General features: G+C 32.9%; 1 pseudogene; it reads left to right on the plus strand.

Annotated features, from left to right (window-relative positions):
- Positions 1-12,596: 12,596 nt before the first annotated feature.
- Positions 12,597-19,786, plus strand: LOC113870084 (annotated as a pseudogene).
- The last annotated feature ends 6,548 nt before the right edge of the window (positions 19,787-26,334 follow it).

Below are 26,334 nucleotides of genomic sequence, written 5' to 3' on the forward strand. Positions count from 1 at the left end.
CGAATGAAATAAAATAATAAAATGATTTATAATTAAACTGCAACTTAATTCTCACTCAAGTAGAAATTTATGTTTCTAACTTAGTTTTAAGATTCAATTGCATTATCTAATTCTCTGGTGTGGTAAACCAATGTGTAACACTCCAAATTTTTATTATTTTATAAATAAATGTTAGATCATATTAATTTTAATGAATTAGAAATAATTTGTACATAGAAACTTGACATTTCAAATAATTTTAGCAAAATTAATTGAAACGGAACCGATCGATAAAGAAATTGGTAATAAAAAATAATAAATACTCAAAAAATTCTATTAATTTTTAAATATCAAAAATATTTTTATAAAAATTATGCAAGGTCTAGAAAGATCTAAAAATAAAAAATAAATATAACTGCAAAATTTGATCAAAATGACCAAAATACCCCTATAAGTACTTAAAATACAAGCCCGATCTGGATAAGTAAATGGATGATATAAAATTTGAAATTCTTATGATAGATAGCCCATATATGGAGGTTTTTGTATATGCAAAGAAACAAGCCAAAAAATCAAGAATAAAAATTGCTCAAAATGCCCCTAAAGAAGCCCAAAATCACGTGCAAAGAGAAATAAAACAAAATTTGGCTAGAAATTGTGGCAACAAGCCATATGACCCATTAGATCTCATGTACACCTAATTATGATTAAGAGAAAAGGTTAATTATAGCTTAATCCTGGCTGGACAAGTATATTCCATGAAAACTAATAAAGTCAAGCCAAGTCAACAAGGAAATGATTAGGAATTTTTGCTAATGATGGAATTAATTCCCATCAAATGGTCCTAATGAAATTGTGACCATGACCATTAGATTGAGACTAGATTAGTCTCAAAAATTAATTGGAATAGTTAAAAAGAACTAGGAGAGTTATGATCTAATTGGAGCACGAAAGCCATGATAGAGGGTAAGCAAAAAGAAGAAGAAGCACATATGTAGGCTTGTGGAAGAAGACAAAAAGGGACCAAAATCAAAAGTCAAACACTTATAAGAGAGATGGAGGAGTCGTGAGATGCATGAGGGAGGGCTAATACTAAGACAAATTCTATATAAAGTCATGCATGCAAGAAGAGAAAGCCTTTTACCTTTCGTTGAAGCCTAAGAGTTCTTCACTTCTTCATCTCACTGTCTCTAAACACTTCTAAACTCACTTCAAACACCCGACTTGAACCCCACCAAGCTAGATCATCTATCACCTTACTATAAAAGTCCTAAACAAAGCTTTCAACCTCATAAAAAAAAAAAAAACCACTAAACTACCCCACAAAATTCACAAAGTCATTAACCTTTCTACTTGGGTACCTTAGTCACATGGAAGAGGAGGAGATCAAGGGAGGAAGTAGCTCACTTTCACAAGGAGGAAGAGAGCAGAAAGAGGATTCCTCAAATATCAACCCAACACCAACCTAAAATACCAAGTAAGAGAGGATACTATTCATAATCAAAGGTGATATTATGTTAAATGATTTTTGAATCAAAGGAGAATATTAACCCTTTTTGTGTACTGAACTTGCATGAAATTAGTGAATCCATGGTTGAAATCTTGGTTGAAATAAGTAATTATATGAAAATCAACATGAACCTCAAAGAATGACATATTGTTGATGACTTTGCTTGCTATGTGGTTGTTTGCATGAAATCTTTGTATATTCATGTGGATCCATGTTCTGTGACTTGTTGGATCTATGATTCTCTCTTTGATTAAAATTATTTTTAGATTTAAACATTAGTGAAAAAAGCTTTTTACATCGGTTAAAAAAGACTTTTTACGCTGCAATCGATGTATATACAGGCGATTTAGAAAGTTCAGGACTTTCTACATTGATTGTTAATAACCAATATAGAAAATGTTCTTCATGTTCATATTCGTCTTCGTCAATGGCGTCGGTATTTCACATCTCAGACAATTTTAACGTTCACGTTAATATGATCAATATATTTCTCAAGATTCAACGTTTGTGTTCATCATGTTTGTCATGTTCATCGTGTTTGTCATTTTCATCTTTGTTTAAATCTATAATATAAAGAATATGTAGTGTTCGTCAAATTGTTTAATGAGGAAGAAAATACAAAAAATGAAGCAAGATAAATCATTAATGTACCTGGAAAACTATAGTCATGTTCATTGTCGTTGTATGTTTCTAGCAAACAGAAGCTTCAAAAACTTAAGAAAAGTCTCTGTTCGTCTCCAATTTATGTTATTTCACCGGGGCATATCTAAAAATTTTAAATTTGAATTGATTTTACATCAGTTCTCAAAACTAACTGATGTAGAAAGTATCTTTTACATCAGTTCTTTTCTTTTGACAACTGACGTAGAAAAGTACGCGCAGATTTCAGAAATGCCACCTTATCTTCTTCTACATCGTTTCAAGTAGAACCGATGTAGAATCTTATTGTGAAAAGTATTTTTTGTACTAGTGAAAATAAATTTTTAAGCTATTTTGAAGATCTAATAAGAAACTTTTATAAAGAAATGGATTAAAAAAATATGAAAAATGACCATGAGGAGGACCTATGGAACCTTAAACATATTTGAAACCTTAGACTATATGAAAATATGATGAGGAAAATTTTTTAAAAGATAAGTTTGAAATATTGAACATAAAAATGGTAAAGTACCATGGACTTAGACACAAATTACCTTTAAAGTGCAAGAAACTTGACCACATGTGTGGTAGGACCAAATGAATGATTTGGACCATGTTGAGACATGTTGGACAATTTGACACTTACTAAATTTGGAGAAAGGACCTTTTGCAATTAATATAAAATCTAAGGAATAAATTGAAAATATTGTAAAATAATGGAAAACCTTTGCAAAAAATTTTGTTAGTATTTTATTAATGTGTATAGTTGAATTATGAAAAAAATTTCACTGGTCTTGCTCTATTTGGATTTAAATTGAATTATTTATAATTTTTCTAAGATTTTGTTGCATTAAAATAGTCTTTTGAGGACATCATACCTTATTTTGTTTTCATTTTCAAATATGTATGTGGCATCATCTTATTCATATTTTTATATAAAAATAAACATCTTAATAGAAATATATTCATTGGTTTCACTTGATTTAGATTTGAAACAAAATAGTTATAAATTTTTTAATATTCTATTGTAAGTGAATGATTTCCTAGGAACAACATACCTTAAATCCTTTTTATCTTGAAATTTGTAAATGGTGTTATTTTATTCTTATTTTTTAATGAAATCAAACATTATAATAAAAATATTCTCACTGAGTTTGCTCTAATTGGAATTAAAATGACATACTTATGATTTTCTCAATATGATGTTACATGAAGGTGATGTTCCTATGTCTACTACTAAGAAAACTGCTCTTGTTTTAAAGGAGAAGAGTAACATTATTTGATTTTTACTTTTGCATAAAAATTGATGTTTTAAGGGAGATATCCTCACTAGTGTGATGAATTTTGGATTTAAAATAAAATAGTTATGATTTTTTCAATGAACTAATACTGAGAAATAAATTTTTGTAAGTATTAGAGAATAACTATAACTTATTTTGGGATCTGTGTATTTTTCTGTGAAACTATATATTCAAAAGGAAAGAGTGCCACTGATTTCATAAATTTTGGTATTAGATTGAATGATGTGTGATTTTTCCAATATGTTGTTACTGAATTGTGATAATTTGTGGTTTTGTAATTAGACTTTGAAGCATGAATTGATGTCTATAACTTTGAATGTATTTTTATCTGAAAGTAGACATGCTTAGGAGAATAACTTCACTGATCTCATGTGTTTTGGATGAAAAATGAATTTATTATGAATTTTCTAATATGTTGAATATTAAGTAAGTCGATTTGAGAACAATAGAGACAAATTGAGATTTAGTTATGAATTTTATAAGTTGGTGTATAAAATTTGGAAAATTTTGATTTCGGCCATGTCCATATGATTGTTTGTTCTCTTGATATAGAGATGTGATGATGTACTTGCTAGACAATTGATGGGTGTGATATTGTTTGTGTTAGTGATTATGAAAGAAGTTGAATACGTCACGATGCAGGCGAGGAGCAAATAATGTTCATCTGATCATAGGGGATAGGAGAATACCCAAGACTAACAGGAGATCAAACATGGCTAACTTATGTCATACGCAGTGAGAACTTTGCTAACCTATCCTAAGAGGCACTAGAACATACCAAGATTGGTTTGAGTGTGTGCTGCTAGTAGTAATCATAAAATGAGAATTGTGCACTTATGTTCTATCTCCGATAAAAGGAGAAGATGTACCTATAACACTAGTAGGATTCCAGACACAAAACTCTCAATCTCAACCCAAAATTGATAATGTTAGATAATTAATTAATTACTCTATGGAGATTTCACAAACAAAGACTTTGAATTGATTGATTGATTGATTGTTATGTGATTATCTGATTGAGTTGTGTATCATTTAAGTATTAGTATTACCTTATGTGATTGTTTATAAATGTTTGTACTCACCCTATCTTTTTATGTATGTGTCTAATGTATACGGATGCAAAGAGAAGAAGTCTATCATGTTGGTCTATTATGTGTTTATGTTTTCTCTAGTTATCTTTTCTTATAATTTTTATTATTTAAATAATTTTGGGAAAACTTAGGAGGTTTGTAATAACTTTTTATGCACTTTGAACATGATGACTTTATGGCATAACTTTATGTAATATATATTATGTATGTTGGTGTCAAATTATTTGGATAAGTTGTTGATTAAATGTTTTAATTTATCCTTTACTCACCATGAAAAGGGGATGACATTGAGAAATACCTATTATAAATAGGGACGTCTCAATTTATTGGTATCAAAGCCGTTTTGTCTAGCCAGACTGTTGGATTAGGACTTAACACCTTATATCTTATCAGGAATGTTAAATCATTCATAAGGATTTTCCAATGATACCTTAGTGAGAGAGTAGTTAAGACTACTATGACTTGAGAGTTTAGGTATTGTGAATTGGTAGATTTACTACAATTTATGATCCTTATTATAATGTTAAGCTTGATCACTCCAAGCTTATATTTAGTTGAAGTAGAAAATTATGGCAAGTAGAACAAGACACAATGATGCAATTCTCTAAGCAATTACGAACATGGTGGATACTACCACACAATTAGTAGTTGGATAAGAAGAGGAAATACTAGAAATAAGCAAGTGCATTGGTTGAATTTCAGTGAAACCACCCACTTGTATTCAAGGGAATTTATGACTCTAAAGGAGCAGAGTTGTGGCTCCAAAAATTGGTGAAAATATTTGTTGTCATGGGATGCCCTGAGATGCAAAAGGTTGCACTATTTATTTTTATGTTGAAAGGAGAGGTTGAAAACTAGTGGCATGGAACTCAACAACTGATGATGGTGGCTGAAAAGGTAGTAACATGGGAGGCTTTTTAGAGGAAGTTTCTAGAGAAGTATTTTCTAGAGAATGTTAGGAGGACAAACGAGACATAATTCATATACCTCAGACAGGAAAGTATGACTATAGGTGAGTATGTTACCAAATTTAGGACATTGTTCAAGTATGTTACATATTATTAGCATAACCTTAACACTTAGTGAAAGTGTCAGAAGTTTGAGGTAGCTCTGAGATATGAATTGAGGAAAGGTGTGATTACTTAATGGATGGTAAGTTTCCTTGAGTTGGTGAATAAGTGTGCAGCTTTGGAAAGTCTGGAAAACCAAAGGCTGAATCGATTGAAAATTATGGCCTTACGAAAAAGAAAAAGGATTTTGGCAAGAAAAAGCCTTATTAAGAAAAATGCATCATAAACAAATTTTCTCTTAAAGTACTCTTTGATTCTAGTGCAACATATTCTTTTATTACTTTAAACTGTTTAAGAAGACTAGGATTGAAACCCATTGTTTTGAATCATGACTTAGTAATATCTACTCTTACTTCTTAACTTGTATAGATTGCTTAAGCCTATATAAATTGCCATGTAATTATTAATGATAGGAAATTTCTAGTAGACTTGATTTGTTTACCTTTGACACAATTAGATTTGTTTATCTAACATTGATAGTAACCCAACCTTATGAGTGAAGGTCACATGAAAAGGTTCATATAGGTAATAACAAGTCACTTGTTAGTCTTGCTAGTATGTTGTTTATCCTTTCCTATGGTATGAGAAATATGAAAAGTACTAGACTGCATTAACGTGAAGATAAGCAAAAGCTTTTAATGAATTATATATCTCTTATTGGTTGTGTATAAAGTACAGTATACAAATGATAGAATCACCTATATGAGTGTGAAGTAGTACGATTGCTGTGAACACTAAAATTTTGATTTAAATTTTTTTTTAAATAAAAATAAAAAAATAAAAAAATAAAAAATATGAATTTTAATATTACAAAAGAAGAATGGAATAAAAAGGTTTAAAAAAAAAAACAAAAAAAATAAATTTGTCTTAATAAAATAGGAAAATTTTAGAATTAATTTTTAAAAGGAAAATAGAATATGAAAAATAATTAATTTCTTGAACCAATGTTACTTTATACATAAAAAAGGAAAAATTCAGAATTTTGAGCCTTTTGGTGAAAACCCTAACAATAAAAGGAAAAAATGACCATGGAGCAGGGAGAGACATCAGAGGAGGCTAAAATTTTTTTGAGAGGAGGCATTCTAAAACGGGGAGAGAAAAAGAGAAAATAGAGAGAAAGAAAGGTTAGTGGAAAGGAGGAAGAACAAGAGGCAAGCAAAAATTTTCAAGAACATCAAGTAAGCTTCATCATACATTTTACACATTTTTCTTCTTCATACATATTTATATTTTGAATAAACATTTCCTATATCAAATCAATCTCAAATGAAAAAAAAATATTTTAAACCACCATTTCAAATATCCATGTCTCACCACCTCTCCACCCATTCCTCCATCTATCATCATCCACAAACACAAAACTCACCATCAAAAAACTTTTTCCCTACCTTGTCTCATTCCTCTTCCTTTTGCTCTCAATAACCTTCACCACTCAAAACCATGGTCTCCATTAACCTCACCTCCACCCTTTCATAACTTTTTTTTGTTTTTCTTGGAGAAAAGCACACCCCTAACCCTAAAGTCCTTCCCTCTCAAATCTGAAAATTTAAAATTTGAGACCATTTTATCCTTTTTTTATTTTTTTATTATTTTTTTGTCCGAATTTTTTTTATTTATTTTATTTTTATCATTATTTAGTTCAACATATAATTTATTGTTTTAGTTTTATTTATTTATTCATCATCATTATTATTTGTTATTATGATAATTATTAATTTATTTAATGAATGAGTTTTTATTATTTATTTTATTTTTTTATGTTAACTTTGTTTAAATTATTTTATTTTATTTTATTTATTTAAAATCTCTTGATACCGTTTACTTTACAATATCATATCTGAGTTGATTTTTTTTTTAATTATTTTCTTTTTAATATTTCATTATTTATATCTTATTTTTTAGGATTGTTATCTTTTATTTTATTTATTGTATATTTGTATCATATTAATGCGATTTAATTTTATATTTATGATTATTTTATTTTATATTGTGAATACTAAATTACTTATTTTTTTATAATTAATTAATAAATAATAATATAATTGTATCAATTTATAATACTAACGTATAGCTTCTCTATCGTCATGTATTATAAATTGATAAAGTCTATGTGTACTTACGTTACCAAGACTTTATGCAATATTAACTTATCACATATTGTCATTAATTAATTAGTTAATCACTTTAATAATAATGCAAGATGTATTTCTCTTCTAAATACTAATTTACAAATCAATCAACTAATTTAAATCTAAATTATTTTATTAAGAAATAATTTATAATGCTAATGTGTAGCGACTCTACCTTTATGCGTTATAAATTGTCAAAATCTATGTGTACCAACGTTACCTTAGGTTTTATATAATATAAATCTATCAAATAAAATTTTTAATGTTTTTTATTAAAATAGTATCTTCTTTAATCAATTCAAATAAAACTTTTTTTTTTATTTTCTTAAGTCATGTTTCAAATTTTGATAAATTAAATTACTATAATTTATTCATTTTATAAATTTTTATAATATCGATGTGTAATTTACATTGCCTTCGATAGTCTAATAAATTATAAGAAGTTTATGTATAGCTTACGCTATCTTAAATTTCTTTTAATATTAATCATAATCAAAATTAAAATTCAAATACTCCATTTACGAATAAAATATTTCTTAATAATTTGCAGTATAGTTGTGTGATCTTCCTTCACTTTCTGTATTGTTTTCTCGTAGGGTACATGTATAACTGCATTATCTTGTATCCTAAACATTATAATTTTTACGAAAAATGATTTTAATTCTAAAATAAATTTTTCTTTTACTAAACTTAATTATAATCAACTAATTTCATAATTTTTAGATAGAACTACGTGGCTTTGAGTTCCCCATTGCATCCGGGGATACGTAGGAGCGGGAACCGTACCCGTCAAGTCAAAATATTTTTTAAAATAACCCGAATAATATTTCAATAAATAATATTTCTTCTTCTAAAATAAAATAATTAATGTTTAGGGGTTAAATAAATATTTTTCAAAATTAGAATAATTTTGTACAATTAATTTTAGGTAACCGTTTTTTAAACGGACGTTGTAGGGTGCTAATATCTTCCCTACACGTAAATGACTCCCGAACTCATTTTTTGGTTTCAAAGATCGTATTATATTTAAGTTTTTCCAAGGTTTTTCTTAAAAATAAACTTTGGTGGTGACTCCTCTGATATTTTGGAACAAGTTTGTTATCCGTTGTACTGTTGCGATCGCCCGGTTGCGACAGATGGCGACTCCACTGGGGAAATCTTTTAGAGAGTCAAGCCTTTGATAATTGATCGTGCGAATTTGTCTTATTTTGTTTCTATTTGTTTAATCCCTTTCTTTTTTATTTATTTGAGTCAATTGTAGTGTTTCTTTTATTCGTGCATGTATTTCGTGTATGAATTGCGTAATCTCATTGTATGCTCATATTGATATTGTTATTAATCCTAGGGTAGATGACTATTGATAATTTGTATATTCTTGTGTTGTTTAATTTTTGCAGCTTTTTATTTTTGTTGAGTTGATAAGGTTTGTATGCTCCCTCACACACTACCACTTACACATTTATCACACACTTTGAGCGGGGCCCTATACCCGGGTCTGAGTATGCTTAGGATTAGAGGGGTTATGTAGCGGTGTCATTTTGGATGCACGTCCTATTTGGCTATCGTGAAAACCCTAGCTAGAGTTTGACCTTTTCTTGATGTCCCGCATCTAGTAGACTCCCTACTGTTGTGGTCAACATCAAGGATTGGATCTTAGCTCTAGTGACCTTTTAGGATTACAAGCCACCTTTTGTGAGTTTTTACACGTAAAAGAAAGTTGTAGATCTTTAAGTTAGACCCTTTAGGTGACCTGAAATAGGACACAAAAGGGGGTATTCTTTCCTTATTTATTCTTTTAGAAATTATGTGAATTATTAGTGCCTTAAAGTTTTTAAATAAAAAAGGAGAAGATTTTTTTTTTTTAGAATAATATAAGGACTAGTAATTCACATGATTCTCTTAATTAATTTTTTTCTTACATCATCATCATTTCATTTATCATTGCATATCATTTATTTGAATATCATGCTTATTGCCATCCTTGCGACACTTGTAATAAATTTAAAATCAGTTTTGAAATAAGGTTAAGGATGACAATTTGCATAATTTCTTACATAATTGCATTGTCATGTGAAGCATTACCCTTATAAGTATCAATTTAGATTTATCAAGAGAAAAAACTGAAAAAAAAACTTAAAAAGGGTGGTGATTCATATTGTTCTCGCATTATTATAGTCATCACATATTTGTTTCATTAATAAAAATCCTAGTAGATTATTGATTCATTTAGGATTAATGTTGATTCTTATATGGACATTTATCTGTTTAGAATCAATATTAATCCTTATGGCTACTAGGATCCTATGTTAATGAAACAAATACAAAATTTGAAATAATTTCTCATCATTTTCTTTTTATTCATAGGTTGAGAATCACAAAATTGTTTGAGTATTCAAGAAAATGGAAATTAATGTGGGATCAAGTAGCAGTGATGTGAGATCAGTTGAGCTGAGGAGGAAATTGCATCTGGGAGTTAAAATGGCTGACACGGCTAGTCTGAGAGGGTTAGGAAAGAAGCTGAAGACAGTCCAACAACTCACTTTAGTGAGGAGATATGGAAATATTTTGAGATTGATGGAAGTGAATGTGCAAGAAGATGCCATAACAGCTTTAGCCCAGTCTTATGATTCCCCATTGAGGTGCTTCACTTTTCAGGATTTTCAGTTAGCTCTGACCTTAGAGGAATTTGAGCAAATTCTAGACTTGCCTTTGGAGGGTCAACAGCCATATCGCCCTATGGAACATCATGCATCTCTACCAACTATTGCCAATGTCTTAAGGATCCATCCAGCAGAGTTGCAAAAAGCTTATCAAGAAAGACATCAGAATAGGGGATTCACAAGAGATTTTCTTGAACGACACATGCATAATTTGGTAGAAAAAGAACATTTGGAAACTTTCATGGATGTCCTAGCACTCACCATTTATGGCATTGTCCTCTTCCCAAGGCATGACAACTTTGTGGATTTAGCAGCGATAGATGTGTTTCTTGCATGCAAAAATCGATCTGAAAATCCTGTTTCTGCAATACTAGCTGATGTTTATTGTACACTGAGTTTCTGCCATGAAAAGAAAGGAAAGAAGATTAAATGTTGTCTACCTATGCTTTATATATAGCTCACAGCTCATGTCTTTAAAAGGCCAAGTGAGATCAAGTGTCCGATCGCTGATTTGCTGAGGTTTCAAATTGGGCAAAAAAATGGTCAAGAGTGGGTTAATCACCTAGCTAGTTTGAATGAAGGACACATCAGGTGGTACACTCCATGGCAACAGTCGACGACCATTATTTATCATTGCGGCAATTATCCAAATGTTCCTCTTATGGATACTCGAGGTTGTATAAATTATAATCCAATTATGGGGCAACGTCAGCTTGCTTATCCTATGATGGGACCACCTGCTGAGGAATTATTGGTTCCTTTTGTTGTCTATTATGAAGATGGAAATTTCACGGAGCTTATAAAAAAAGCAAGGAATGCTTGGGCAAGAATTGTTCGAAAAGGAAAAGAGCTAGGCGTGAGAAGTTGTGCAGCGAAAGCAAGTTACCGTCAATGGGTTAAAGAAAGAGTCCAAGAGATTAAGTTACCATTCAAAGATCCAGGTACCTCCCAAGAAAGTGAGCCATCTAATCCAGAACCCTTTGAGAATGAAGAAGTAAAAGAATTAAAGGTAAGACAGGCTAAAATGATTGAGAAGAATGTGAGGGTAGAAAGGGAGCTTCGAGAGAACCGCCAAACTTGCACCATTTTGAAAAGAGAAAATAGTGAAAAACAGCAAGCCTATGAAGAGGTTTGTAAGAAGCAGAAGTCTGTGCAAAGCCATGCAGCCAAAGTTCAACGTTGCCTTGAGGCTGCAAGCAAGGAATTGGGATTGAGGGTGAAGGAGCGAAATGCAGCTTTATATGAGAAACGACAATTGAAAGGTACATTGTACAAAGCAAAAAGAGATCGAGAAGAAGCTTTGACTCAAGCCAATGAACTCCAAACACGAGTGCAAAATATGGAAGAACAGATAAAGGAAATTGTCATGGCATGCGAGGCTGAAATTAATGCTAAAAAATGGGAAGTGATCAGAATCATGAAAGAGTATGAAGCTATTGTGAAAGTGAAAGATGGTCAGATAGAAGAAGGAGATAAGCTCATTGAGTATTGGATCAAGCGCTTCATACAACTTTCATCATTAGCTAATGCCGCGATTGATGATGTCCCGTATATGTTGTCAAAGGCTAAGACAGCTACTTTTTTCTACACGATACCTCAAGAAATTAAAGATTTCCTTAGCCATTGCAACTGGTTGGTCTCAGAGATGAAAGGAATGATAGCTAGGGCTAGGAAGGGGTGATGTAATGATTTGGGGTATAGGTAGACTATGTATGGGTAGGAAAAAGAAGATGTATTTTGAATCAAATTCTGATGTACTTTGATTATGGATTATATTTTGGTGTGTTTCATTTGACGAGGATCCTACATTAATTTCCATTAAAGACTTGAAGACGCTCAACAACTATGATGATTCTTTAATCTTTGGTTTTTTTTTTTTAGTGCATTTTTCATTTTGATTAATTCTTTTTTTTACTACAAACTATTTCAAAAAATTAAACAAATATAACGGGGAAACGTTTTCTAAAGCATCCTTATAGAACTCGCGCTCAAGCAAGGATCATGGATGAGTTAGAGGAGCACAATGAAGAACTGAGGAACGATGTTAATCAGTTGAAAGAACAAATGGCATAAATCCTAGAGGCACTGAAGTCTTTAGAGAGAAGAACCACAGAGGGGACCCCTATTCAAGCACCTCCAGCACAACCCACTCCTACCTATCCACCAGGTTTTACCCCTACACAAGGACCGTCCCAAAATTTTCCTCCTCATGAAACAATGGTGCCTTTGACCTTGCATGTAGAAAGGCCTCCACAACAAGCTTTTAATCAACAAGATGTCCAATTTCCCCCATATGGCCTTCCCCAAGGTTATACGCCACCAAAAGCTGAGAACCCACAAAACACTGGCCAGCCATTAAATCAACCCAATCCTGCACAACCTTCAGATCCACAAATCCAACCAACCCAAACATCCATCCCATCATATGCTTACCCTCAAAATACCCATCCCCAAGAAGCTCATATACCCCACATTATACCTACCCCAAACCAACCGATCCACCACCAACCACAAATCACTAATCCTAGCCTTAATGGAAACCCAGCCATATCACCATTCCATTCCCATAAGACCTTAGAAGAACCCCATCCCAATTACTCAGAGAAGCACTTCCAATCCAGAGAAAAATTACAAATATTGGAAGAAAGATTGAGAGCTATCGAGGGGAGCAGCTATGGCATTGGGGAAGCTGTAGATCTTTGTTTAGTCTCAGATGTGATAGTTCCTCCAAAATTCAAAGTGCCTGATTTTGATAAGTACAAAGGAACAACATGCCCAAAGAGTCATCTGATCATGTACTGTAGAAAGATGGCATCACATGCCCATGATGATAAGCTGCTAATTCATTTTTTTCAAGACAGTTTAATTGGAGGAGCTTTGAGTTGGTATATGCATATTGAGCGTACTCGTATTCGTAGTTGGAAAGACTTGGCTGATGCTTTCCTAAAGTAATATAAGTACAACATTGATATGGCTCCTGATAGATTACAACTGCAGAATATGTTAAAGAAGGAGGATGAGACTTTTAAAGAATATGCCCAGAGATGGAGAGAAGTTGCAGCTCAAGTGGAGTCCCCTTTGTCTGAAAAAGAAATGGTGGCTATGTTTATTGATACTGTTCAATCACCTTTCTATGATAGAATGATTGGAAGTGTTTCGTCAAACTTCTCTGATATTGTGATTATCGGAGAAAGAGTGGAAGGAGGAATGAGGAGTGGTAAGATATTTCACAATTCAGGCGGACCCTCCAGTTTGAAGAAATTTACAAATGGTCCAGGAAGAAAGAAGGAGGGAGAGACTAATGCTATAGCCTTTCACCCAAGAGAAGTTCCTTTCATCAGACCTAACCCTGCACCTTTTCAATTCCAACCTACATTTCCTGTCCCTCAAATGTCTTAGCCATATGTCAATGCTGTTTCACAGAATCCAAGTCTCCAATCTTATCAGCCGCGACCCTACCAACCTGCTCCGCCTACTTTTCCCATAGCACCACCCATGAGACCACCCCAGCATTGGAACCAAAACCCAAATCCCAACCAAATAAGACCCCAAAACAATCAAGAAAGGAAGCAAGTTCAATTCGACCCAATCCCCATGTCCTACACTGAGTTACTACCTCGCCTATTCCAAAGTTCATTAGTTGTACCCTGCCCAATGAAACCTGTAGAACCGCCCTATCAAAGAGAGTATGACCCAAACGCTAAGTGCGAGTATCATGCTGGTGGCATTGGTCATTCAACAGAGAATTGTAGGGCATTAAAGTTCAAAGTGCAAGACTTAATTAATGCCAAATGGCTAAATTTCAAGGAGGATAATCCTAACATTAGGAGTAATCCCCTACCCAGGCATGGAGGATCATCGGTAAATGCCGTCGAGGAAGAGTCTACATATGTTTTAAAGAGGAAAGTTGAAAAGGTTACCACTCCTCTTAAGATTATTTTTGCTGAGCTGTGTAAGACTGACTTGATCAAGGGTTTTGTACATGAAGGAAATATATGTGATTTGCACCCTGATGCAGACCACTCCATTGAAGATCGTGAAGAATTCAAGCATGTTCTACAAACCTTGATGGACAAGCATCTGATCCAAATTGGACACCCTAAAGAGAAAAATGAAGTTTTGACTGTCGATGGGCAATCCTACGCTTTCCCGAAACCTTTGGTCATTCATTACACCAAATGTATGAATACCCCAACTACCAACGGACCTAGACCCATCACTATACAAGTACCGGCTCCATTCACTTACAAGGACAACAAAGCAGTACCATGGAAGTATGATGCAGGGGTTTACGGTGGCAATTTTAAGGAAAACCAAACACAAGGTGTCAATTCTGATACTGTCGCCGTCTCAAACATTGCTGGTGTTGGTGGGATGACCCGTAGCGATCGTATTTACACACCTGGAAAGCTGAGAAAGGAGCGAACAAAAGAGATAGAGAGATCCTCAAAAGGGAAAGCCAAAGTGGGCGAGTTTGAAGACGCCGACGAAGAGAAAATGCCTGAAATAAAGAAAACGGTGTTAGATGAAGAAGCTTGTGAGTTTTTGAAATTTATTCGGCAAAGTGAATATCAAGTTGTGGAACAATTAAACAGAACTCCAGCAAGGATATCTCTTTTATCGCTGTTGTTGAACTCTGAGCCACATAGGAGGACTCTTTTGAAAGTGTTGAATGAGGCTCATGTCAGCCATGATATCACTACCGACAAGTTTGGAGGCATTGTTGGTAATATTGTTTCAAACAATTATCTCACCTTCGTTGATGATGAAGTACCTGCCGAAGGAATGGGGCACAATAAAGCACTGCATATTTCTGTGAAATGTCGAGATCACATTATTGCTAGAGTGCTTATTGACAATGGGTCTTCTCTGAATGTGATGCCAAAAGCAACATTGTCAAAATTACCTTATGATGGGTCGCATATGAAACCCAGTGCCATGATAGTAAGAGCTTTTGATGGAACAAGAAGAGAGGTCATTGGAGAAATTGAAATCCCAATCCAAATCGGTCCTTGCACTTTTCAGATTTTGTTTCAAGTAATGGACATCGCGCCAGCTTACAGCTGTCTTTTGGGGAGGCCTTGGATTCATTCTGCAGGAGTTGTACCATCCACATTGCATCAGAAACTGAAGTTTATCATTGATAATAAGTTGGTGATTGTCTCTGGTGAAGAAGATGTGTTGGTGAGTAAGCCTTCGTCCACTCCTTATATTGAAGCTGCTGAAGAAGCTCTAGAGACCTCTTTTCAGGCTTTAGAGATTGCAAATGCTACTTATGTTGGAGAGGGAGCTCCAATCTTAAAACCTCGATTGTCTAATACATCCATAATGACTGCTAAAGTCATGCTCGATGGAGGTTGTCAGTATGGATACATGTTAGGGCAAGTCATATCGAAAGCAACAAACTGGTTACAGCTCCATGAGAATAAGGATAGATTTGGGTTGTGATACATGCCCACTAAAGCTGATAAGAGAAAAGTCATGGAGGAAAAGAAAGAAAGAAGATTAGCCAGGTTGGAAGGTAGAGAGCCTAAGACTGAAGGGGTCCCCATTTGTGATCTTCTGAAAAGCTTCTATAGTGCTGGATTTGAGTTTCAAAACTCAGTGGCTGCTGCTGCTGATGTGGATACACCTGAAGAAGAGGTTGTGGACCTAGTCCGTACTTGCCCGCCAAACACAGAAGTTGGCAATTGGGAGATCATTGATTTACCTGTGATTTTTAATAGCTATTCAAAGTAATCCTTGAAGTTAATCCTATTGTTTTGTTTCAAAGCTTTAGGATATCATTACTTTTTGAAAACGCTGATATATGATTTCTTTTTGTAAATTAGGACACATGTTTCCTTTTAAGTATATTTAAATGAAATGCGATTTGAATTCTCAGTAATCTTTCGTGTCTTTCTCTTTATCAGTTGAATCTTGTCGTTTATTTTCTTTTTGTCTCAACTCTCGCACAATGCAGATTCGAAAGTGACATGTCTGAAAGTAACAGTGCTAATATCTCATCCACTAATTTTGATTGTCCCATTAATCAAGCTGTCGAAGATGATAGTGATGTTGATTTACCCTCAGAATTTCTAAGATTGGTTGATCAAGAAGTGAAAGAGATCCAACCTCATGATGAACCCACTGAGACAATCAATTTAGGGACTGAAGATGATAAGAGAGAAATCAAAATAGGCACCCTCATGAAAAAACAAGAGCACGACAAGTTGATTAAACTTTTGCATGATTATAATGATGTCTTTGCATGGTCTTATCAAGATATGCCAGGTCTAGATGTTGACATAGTCGAGCATAAATTGCCACTAAAACCAAAGTGTTTCCCAGTTAAGCAGAAATTAAGGAGAATGAAGCTTGAGATGTCATTGAAGATTAGAGAGGAGGTTAAGAAGCAATTTGATGCAGGTTTTCTTGCTGTGGCCAAATACCCTCAATGGGTTGCTAACATTGTGCCAGTTCCCAAGAAAGATGGAAAGGTTCGGATGTGTGTTGACTATCGGGATCTAAATAGAGCCAGCCCTAAAGATGATTTCCCATTGCCTCACATTGATATGCTAGTAGATAATACAGCTCAACATTCATTTTTCTCTTTTATGGATGGTTACTCGGGTTATAATCAGATCAAAATGGCTGAAGAGGATATGGAGAAAACCACATTCATTACACCTTGGGGCACCTTTTGCTACAAGGTCATGCCTTTCGGTTTGAAAAATGCTGGGGCAACATATCAAAGGGCGATGGTGACATTATTTCATGATATGATGCATAAGGAGGTTGAAGTCTATGTGGATGATATGATTGCCAAATCAAGGACCGAAGAAGACCATGTTATGAATTTACACAAGTTGTTTGAGCGGTTGAGGAAATTCAAATTACGCTTGAACCCTGCCAAATGTACCTTTGGGGTGAAATCAGGCAAATTGTTGGGATTCATAGTAAGTCAAAAGGGAATAGAGGTTGATCCTGACAAGGCAAAAGCAATCATGGAAATGCCGCCTCCTCGCACTGAAAAGGAGGTTCGCGGATTTTTGGGGAGACTTAATTATATTGCTCAATTCATATGCCAACTAACTGCCACTTGTGAACCAATTTTTAAGTTGCTACGGAAAAATCAGCCGATGGAATGGAATGAAGATTGTCAAGAAGCTTTTGAGAAGATAAAGCAGTATTTACAAAATCCCCCGATACTAGTACCGCCAGTGTCAGGGAGGCCGCTCATTATGTATTTGACAGTGTTAGAAGGATCCATGGGATGTATTTTAGGTCAACATGATGAATCGAGTCAGAAAGAGCACGCCATTTATTACTTGAGCAAAAAATTCACCGATTATGAAGCTAGATACTCTTTGTTAGAGCAAACTTGTTGTGCCTTGGCTTGGGCAGCTCGTAGATTGAGGCAATATATGTTGAGTCACACGACTTGGTTGGTGTCAAAAATGGATCCAATCAAATACATTTTTGAGAAACCAGCCCTTACTGGAAGGATTGCTCGTTGGCAAGTCCTATTGTCAGAATATGATATTTTGTATGTTACTCAAAAGGCAATCAAAGGCAGTGCTCTCGCAGTTTTTCTAGCTCATCAACCGGTGAATAATTACCAGTCAATACAGTATGAATTTCCTGACGAAAATATAATGGCGCTGTTTAACGAGAAAGAATCTTCAGTAAAAGACGAATGGGTCATGATGTTTGATGGTGCTTCTAATGCACTCGGACACGGGATTGGTGCTATACTGATTTCCCCAGAGAGGCAATATATCCCAGTCACGGCTAGATTATTATTTGATTGTACGAATAATGTAGCTGAATATGAAGCATGTGCTATGGGAATTCAAGCAGCTATAGAGTCAAAGATTAAAATTCTCGAGGTATATGGTGACTCAGTTTTGGTTATTCACCAGCTGAAAGGTGAATGGGAAACCCGAGATGCCAAATTGATCCCTTATCAAGCCTATATCAAGGAATTGGTGGAGTATTTCGACGAAATTACTTTCCAGCATATTCCTCGTGAGGAGAATCAATTAGCCGATGCTTTAGCCACTTTGTCATCAATGTTTGTAGTAAGTCAAAAGGAAGACATGCCATTCATAAAGATGCAACAGCTTGATCATCCTGCCTATTGTCAAATGGTTGAAGAAGAACCTGATGGTAAACCTTGGTATAATGACATTAAAAATTTCCTCAAACACCAAGAATATCCATTAAATGCTGCTGAAAATGACAAAAAGACGTTGAGGAGGTTAGCAATGAGTTTCTTTCTAAACAGAGATGTTCTCTACAAAAGGAATCATGATATGATTCTTCTTAGATGTGTAGATGCTTCAGAGGCACAAAAGATCATGGAAGAGATTCATGAGGGCTCATTTGGGACTCATGCCAATGGACATGCTATGGCAAAGAAGATTCTACGAGTGGGATATTACTGGTTGACAATGGAGGCCGATTGCTTTCGTTATGTAAAGACATGTCATAAATGTCAGACATATGCTGACAATATTAATGTTCCTCCAACAAATTTGAATGTCTTATCATCGCCCTGGCCTTTTTCAATATGGGGAATTGATGTAATTGGACCCATTGAGCCTAAAGCCTCTAATGGTCACCGCTTCATTTTAGTTGCTATTGACTATTTCACAAAATGGGTTGAGGCTGCCTCGTATGCTAGTGTGACCCGAAATGTGGTGGTGAGATTCATTAAAAAGGATTTGATCTGTCGGTATGGCCTGCCAAGCAAGTTGATAACAGACAATGGCACTAATTTGAACAACAAAATGATGAAAGAATTGTGTGACAACTTCAAGATTCGACATCATAATTCCTCTCCCTATCGCCCAAAGATGAATGGAGCAGTTGAAGCAGCCAATAAAAATATTAAAAAAATCATCCAAAAGATGGTAGTGACATACAGGGATTGGCAAGAAATGCTGCCATTTGCCTTGTATGGATACCGAACTTCGGTTCGTACTTCAACCAGGGCAACTCCATACTCTTTGGTATATGGAATGGAAGCAGTACTTCCTATTGAAGTCGAAATTCCCTCTTTAAGGATAATAATGGAGACCAAATTAGAAGAAGCAGAATGGGTGCAATCTCATTTTGATCAATTGAATCTCATTGAAGGAAAACGGTTGAATGCGTTATGTCACGGTCAACTATACCAGAGAAGGATGAAGAAGGCTTTCGATAAAAAGGTTCGCCCGAGAGAATTCAGTGAGGGAGATATGGTACTTAAAAAGATTTTGCCAACGCATAAAGATTATCGTGGCAAGTGGTCCCCGAATTATGAAGGACCATATGTGGTGAAAAAGGCTTTCTCAGGAGGGGCTCTAATCCTCACAAACATGGATGGACAAGATCTTCCAAACCCCATCAATTCTGATGCTGTAAAAAAATACTATGCTTAAATATATATATATATATATATATATATATATAATAATTAAAAAAGAGAAAAAAATAATTAAAAAAAAAAGAAAAGAAAAGAGCTCGCTAGGTTGAAAACCCGAAAGGGCGACCTAGGCAAAAGTTAGAGCGACCTGGTGAGCTGAAAACTCGAAAGAGCGGCTCAGGCAAAAGTTAAGGTCAAATAAATACTACACTGAACTGAAAACCTAAAAGGGCGGTTCAGAGGGGCACTAACTTCAGTCGCAAGAAAGGGCTTCAAATCGAGAAATATGATCAACTGGAATACTAAACTGGGGCAAATTTTGAGATATTAAAGTTAAGTCAAACGAAAGATGGATTCAAAATACCTTACTGGGGTAATTTCATTTTGGCAGTTTTGTTAATGGATGATCAATTTACATGAGAGATTAGCACTGTTCATCTGGAAGACGTCACTTAATCGGCATAATATTTCACTATTTTCATAGTCATTTCGATCCTTTGATGTATTTTTTCGTTACTCATGTCATAAGTCTTCTTTGCAAATTCACCATTTCTTTATTACAGTCATTCCTATGTTCCAAAAATATTTATCTTTGTCTTTTGTCACCTTCCATTCAGCTTATATACACCACTTTGTTTACTCAACTTCTTCAATAGAATTTTTATTGTCATTCCAATAATTATATACTAAAAGGAAACATGCAAATTGTTAAAAGGGTAATAAGAAAATATGATTACAGTTGGAAGCTTAAAAATTCACACAGTAAGTTCGATGAATCTCCTGATAAGTTTAGCATGACAGAAGAAGTTGACTCCTCTTGACGATGCAAAAATATATGGCAGTCCAATTTGATTGATGTCTTACCTAGCTCAAATTTCATGAAAGAATTGATCCTGACTAAAGAAGTTACTCATTCATGAACCTTGATGTGCATGTTTCGATAAGGTTGGAAGAATTATCATCCCCGAAAAAAATAATAAAAATAATAATAAAATAAAATAAAAAGGACAAAGCTTGTTTTGATTTAATAAGTCTTATTATTGCGTTGGACCTCATCATTCAATAAATTTCATTCCAAGTGTTAACATTCATCCAGTTTATGCAATCGCATCATTACATTAGCATGCATTTGTTTTTATCTATTATCACCTTGTGAAGTTTAATTTAAATTCATTATCTGCTTTACAATCTTTATGTGCAGTCCAAGACTATGATCTAACTGAGTTCTTTACTTTTCATCAAAATTCAGAAGTTGATTGATGTCTTTATTTTTCTGTCTTACTCTTACTATTAAAGTTCAGAGGATGACTATCCTTTTATTTTCTTTTGCAATCCAGAACATGATCAACCTTTTATTTTTCTGTCTTTGTTTTTACCTTTCTTGTCCTGGTCCCTTTATGTTTTTATCGAAGCCTAAAACTTGACAGCATCTTTCGCATTCTCTCAAAGCCCAGAACCTGACTGGCACATTTTACTTTTCTGTCAAAGCCCAGAATCTGACTGGCGTTTTTCGCTTTTCTGTCAACGCCCAGAACCTGACTGGCACATTTTATTTTCTGTCAAAGCCAAGAACCTGACTGGCACATTTTTCACTTTTCTGTCAACACCCAGAACCTGACTGGCACATTTTACTTTTCTGTCAAAGCCTAGAACCTGCCTGGTACATTTCACTCTTCTGTCAAAGCCCAGAACCTGTCTGGCACATTTCACTTTTCTGTTAAAGTCTCAGAACTTGACTGACACCTTTCACTTTTCTATCAAAGTCCAGAACCTAAATGACACATTTTACTTTTCTCTCAAAAAACTCAGCATCTAACTAGCACATTTCACTTCTTTGTCAAAACCCCAGAACCTGACTGGTTCCTTTTACTTTATTGTCAAAAGTTTAGAACTTGATTTACTTTACGTGCAACTTTTATTTTTGGCTAAAGTCCATTATCTGCCGGGCAATCTTAGTTTTTAGTCAAAGCATAATGTTGTCTCATAATTCTTGTTATTATTTGTTAAGCACAAACCATCAAAAATCATGGTTTCTCTAATAGCTTCTGGTATTGACTTTTTTTTTATGTATCTTATCATTTTTAAACCAAAATTAGTTCACTTCTTTACTCAATTTTTATCACTTTAATATGAAACTTGTTCATACATATTTTTTGATAAAAACTGAGTAAAGAGGGGTAACTGTAAACACTAAAATTTTGATTTAAATTTTTTTCTAAATAAAAATGAAAAAATAAAAAAAATAAAAAATCTGACTTTTAATATTACAAAAGAAGAATGGAATCAAAAGGTTTAAAAAAAAAACAAAAAAAAAATGTCTTAATAAAATAGGAAAATTTCAGAATTAATTTTTAAAAAAAAAATAGAATATGACAAATAATTAAATTCTTGAACCAATGTTACTTTATACATAAAAAAGGAAAAATTCAGAATTTTGGGCCTTTTAGTGAAAACCCTAACAATAAAAGGAAAAAAGGACAATGGAGCAGGGAGAGACATCAGAAGAGGCTAAAAAATTTTTGAGAGGAGGCATTCTAAAACGGGGAGAGAAAAAGAGAAAATAGAGAGAAAGAAAGGTTAGTGGAAAGGAGGAAGAACAAGAGGCAAGCAAAAATTTTCAAGAACATCAAGTAAGCTTCATCATACATTTTACACATTTTTCTTCTTCATACATATTTATATTTTGAATAAACATTTCCTATATCAAATCAATCTCAAATGAAAAAAAAATATTTTAAACCACCATTTCAAATATCCATGTCTCACCACCTCTCCACCCATTCCTCCATCTATCATCATCCACAAACACAAAACTCACCATTAAAAAACTTTTTCCCTACCTTGTCTCATTCCTCTTCCTTTTGCTCTCAATAACCTTCACCACTCAAAACCATGGCCTCCATTAACCTCACCTCCACCCTTTCATAACCTTTTTTTGTTTTTCTTGGAGAAAAGCACACCCCTAACCCTAAAGTCCTTCCCTCTCAAATCTAAAAATTTAAAATTTGAGACCATTTTATCCTTTTTTTATTTTTTTATTATTTTTTTGTCCGAATTTTTTATTTATTTTATTTTTATCATTATTTAGTTCAACATATAATTTATTGTTTTAGTTTTATTTATTTATTCATCATCATTATTATTTGTTATTATGATAATTATTAATTTATTTAATGAATGAGTTTTTATTATTTTTTTTATTTTTTTATGTTAACTTTGTTTAAATTATTTTATTTTATTTTATTTATTTAAAATCTCTTGATACCATTTACTTTACAATATCATATCTGAGTTGATTTTTTTTTAAATTATTTTCTTTTTTATATTTCATTATTTATATCTTATTTTTTAGGATTATTATCTTTTATTTTATTTATTGTATATTTGTATCATATTAATGCGATTTAATTTTATATTTATGATTATTTTATTTTATATTGTGAATACTAAATTACTTATTTTTTTATAATTAATTAATAAATAATAATATAATTGTATCAATTTATAATACTAACGTATAGCTTCTCTATCGTCATGTATTATAAATTGATAAAGTCTATGTGTACCTACGTTACCAAGACTTTATGCAATATTAACTTATCACATATTGTCATTAATTAATTAGTTAATCACTTTAATAATAATGCAAGATGTATTTCTCTTCTAAATACTAATTTACAAATCAATCAACTAATTTAAATCTAAATTATTTTATTAAGAAATAATTTATAATGCTAATGTGTAGCGACTCTACCTTTATGCGTTATAAATTGTCAAAATCTATGTGTACCAACGTTACCTTAGGTTTTATATAATATAAATCTATCAAATAAAATTTTTAATGTTTTTTATTAAATGAGTATCTTCTTTAATCAATTCAAATAAAATTATTTTTTTTTATTTTCTTAAGTCATGTTTCAAATTTTGATAAATTAAATTACTATAATTTATTCATTTTATAAATTTTTATAATATCGATATGTAATTTACATTGCCTTCGATAGTCTAATAAATTATAAGAAGTTTATGTATAGCTTACGCTATCTTAAATTTTTTTTAATATTAATCATAATCAAAATTAAAATTCAAATACTCCATTTACGAATAAAATATTTCTTAATAATTTGCAGTATAGTTGTGTGATCTTCCTTCACTTTCTATATTGTTTTCTCCTAGGGTACATGTATAACTGCATTATCTTGTATCCTAAACATTATAATTTTTACGAAAAATGATTTTAATTCTAAAATAAAATTTTCTTTTACTAAACTTAATTATAATCAACTAATTTCATAATTTTTAGATAGAACTACGTGGCTTTGAGTTCCCCATTGCATTCGGGGATACGTAGGAGCGGGAACCGTACCCGTCAAGTCAAAATATTTTTTAAAATAACCCGAATAATATTTCAATAAATAATATTTCTTCTTCTAAAATAAAATAATTAATGTTTAGGGTTTAAATAAATATTTTTCAAAATTAGAATAATTTTGTACAATTAATTTTAGGTAACCATTTTTTAAACGGACGTTGTAGGGTGCTAATACCTTCCCTACACGTAAATGACTCCCGAACTCATTTTTTGGTTTCAAAGATCGTATTATATTTAAGTTTTTCCAAGGTTTTTCTTAAAAATAAACTTTGGTGGCGACTTCTCTGATATTTTGGAACAAGTTTGTCATCCGTCGTACCGTTGCGATCGCCCGGTTGCGACAATTGCTCCTATGAAATAATAGCTTAATCTCTAGAGCACTTATGAACATCCAGACATGTGCATGGCTAAAAAGCACAACACAACATTAACAGCAAGATAAATGTATGTGACTTAAATGCGATCAAATGGGACTCTAATTTACAAAAAAAATTATATTGGTTCATAGAAGTTTTACTTCACCGATTACATTGTTAATTAAGGTTCTATTTATCTAGGTTTGGTTCATAGTCTAGAAGACACCAGACTCGAAGCATTTGAAGTCATAGTGTAACCCAGTCTTAAAATAAGTTATTTTATTATGTTACATTCTTTTGAAATAGACCGAAGATTGTTGGACAATAATATAATTATATTTCAAAAGAATTTATTAATTATTATTATTATTTTATTATTACTTATACTTTCAGTTATATGTAATGTTTATATGAGCAATTACACTGGTTAAAATATTTTATGTATTTTGGGAAAACTGCACAAAATAAGCACAGACTTTTCTGATTATACTATTTTTGTGGGTTACGAGTTTTTGATCTTACTAGTTCTTAAAAGTCTTGGTTTTTAGACAAGATGAGTCTGTTGTATTCTGAAGGGTTTTTAACTACATCAAAATAATCCTTAAGATTGTTGTCAAAATTAACCCGAAGTAGTTGATTAACAATTTAGTTTGAGGTGTGTAAAACACTGTCCTTAAAGATTATTTCAGTGTAGTAAAAAAAATTTCAAGATACAACAGACTCTTCTTGTCTAAAAACCAAGACTCTCAAGAATTAACAAGATATAAAACTCGTAATCCAAAAAAATAATATAATTAGAAAAGTTCATGCATATTTTGTACAATTTTCTCAAAATATATAAAATATTTTAACCAGTGTAATTGCTCACATAAAATTACATATAACTGAAAATATAAGTAATAATAACGATTAAATTGGAATAATAGAATAAAAATAATAATTAACAATTTTTTTTGAAATATAGTTATATTATTTTCCAACACTTCCTACCTTATAAACTTGTTCTTGCTCAAGTATGTTATCGTGTAATATTGATGTGTTAACCATATTCATGTGTGTAGTTAGTCTGAAGGTCAAATTATTCTACTGTATGTATCTAACCTTCAATTTGTGCAGGATCAACAAGGTCTATTCATTGATGCTGAGCTTGGGAAGATGTTGCAAGAGTTGAGTGCCCTTGTTTGCCCGAAACATCATATCTAATCTATTGATGTTAACTATGCTTATACAATTGTTAACTACATTTTCATGATTCCCCGATTGAAGATTTGTGCTTGGATTTTACACTTCCTGGTTATCTGAATACATCTTGAAAGCCAGAGATGAAGTTGTTTGCTATTAAATCCTGAGAAAGTCTATAGATCTTGGTACTTGCAATATTATCTCCCTTAACTCCCTCTCAATTTTCCAGGTTGATATCAACAATTTGGAAGAGCACATATCTCAGGTTAAAAATATTTCTGCAGGCCGAGACACTTGCTGATCATATAAAATTTGACCATGGGTATACTGCAAAGAGCCCTGCCATTATTAATGTATGATCCTTTTCCTAGTTATATATAATGCGAGTCCTGCTGGGTTCATTTTTCAGTTACTTGAAATTATGGGAGAGTTCACACCAGAGCAGCAGCGCCTTCTGTCATTTGTCACTGGTGCACCTACGTTGCCACCTGGTGGACTTGCAGTTAATACTTCATCTAATGGGAATGGAACTTCAGAGTCCTCAGATGATGACTTGCCTAGTGTTATGACATGTGCTAAAAGCTTCCTCCCTACTCTACCAAGGTACTGTGGTTATGGCATGAGAACTGATTTTTGCAACACAATGTCTTTGAA

The sequence above is a fragment of the Abrus precatorius genome, unplaced genomic scaffold (assembly GCF_003935025.1).
Source record: "Abrus precatorius isolate BTA unplaced genomic scaffold, Abrus_2018 Scaffold6, whole genome shotgun sequence".
Classification (NCBI taxonomy): domain Eukaryota; kingdom Viridiplantae; phylum Streptophyta; class Magnoliopsida; order Fabales; family Fabaceae; genus Abrus; species Abrus precatorius.